The following is a 1,450-nucleotide window of genomic DNA, read 5'->3' on the forward strand; positions in this document are numbered from 1 at the left end:
AAGCCTTTCACATGCAAACGTGCCACTCTGAGGTGTACATACAGCCTGTGTGTTCATTAATTTCTTACTGTCCACGAACAGAGGACCTTAGCTTATCACTGTCTCTAGCATTTCCTCAGAACACTGCCCAACACTCCTCAGCGCTCGGTGTATATTTACTGAAGTAACAAGTCCAAATACAATTGTCTCATATTTAATGTCATTGCCAATCAAAGTTAAACACTTAGCTTCCTTGTGAACATAGTAGGACTGAAAATAGCTCTATAATATTACAGGACCATTAAACTTCAAAAGAGAATATCATCTAAAATGTAATTCTTTTTTTCCAAGCACAGGAAGAGGTACTGAGGTTTTTACTAAGAAATTATATTTTTCCCCCCTCCTGTCTTTTAACTTGGTTGGGGCTGTAGCTCAGTTGTAGACTGTTTGCCTTACATGATGCCCTAGGTTCCATCCATAGTACTGAAGGGGGAGAAAATCTCGACTTCACAAGAGAGCAAGAGTAGAAATGGTTACGCTGGAGCTTGGGCAGCTAAAGACCTCTCTGTTTGCTTTTCATACAGTGCAGTTTGAATGCTTGCTCAGGCTACTCTGCATCTCCTGCTGACCGTGGTGGCAAGGGCCCTTCAGAAGCCCAGGAAAGCTTTTCAGAATTCCTTGGACACCTTTCAAATACTCAGCTTCCTAGAGGAATTATGAAGTTTTGAAATGGGGCCGGATATCTGAATGGGTGGAGGAAGGGCCATAAGAGGCTGAATCTGCACTGCCAAGCCTTTCTTGTACCTGAAGCCTAATACCTTGGGGAATTCAAGTGTGCTGCAATTTTCAAATTACATCTGGCCTGGCAGGCCATTCCCATAACTCAGTTCAAGTTCACCAAGCTAATCTCCACAGGAACATGAGGAATTATTTTTCATATTACTACACTATGTATCGCAACAAGGACTGATTTCAAATCTACTTGTTTTCCTGTTAGATGTCACAGTGGCACTCTATCTAGGTGGACATCTTAGGACAGAGATTTGAGTAGAGGATTTTAAAAACTGTATAATCATCTTTGATTTTCTTCTTGTGGTAGATATTTGGATGTCAGGGTATAGTTCACTGGTAGACTGTATGCTCAGTATACACAAGGCCCTGGGTTCAATCCTCAGCCCCAGAAAAAAAAAGTTATTTGGTGAAAAAAAAAATTTTTTTTTTGGTCTTTTTGAAACAGGGTCTCCCTATAAGTCCGAGCTAGCCTGGAACTCACTATGTAGATCAGGCAGGCCTCAAACTCACAGAGATCTCCTTGCCTCAGCCTCCTGAGTAGTGCTGGAATTAAAAGCGTGTGCCACCATACCTGAAAAACATTTCCTTTTTTTTTTTTGTTTTTTGTTTTTTGTTGTTTTTTTCTTTTTCTTTTTGAGACAGGGTCTCCCTGTAGCCCCAGCTGGTCTGGAACTTGCTA

Source organism: Nannospalax galili, unplaced genomic scaffold, assembly GCF_000622305.1.
Source record: "Nannospalax galili isolate Female #2095 unplaced genomic scaffold, S.galili_v1.0 scaffold312, whole genome shotgun sequence".
NCBI lineage: Eukaryota > Metazoa > Chordata > Mammalia > Rodentia > Spalacidae > Nannospalax > Nannospalax galili.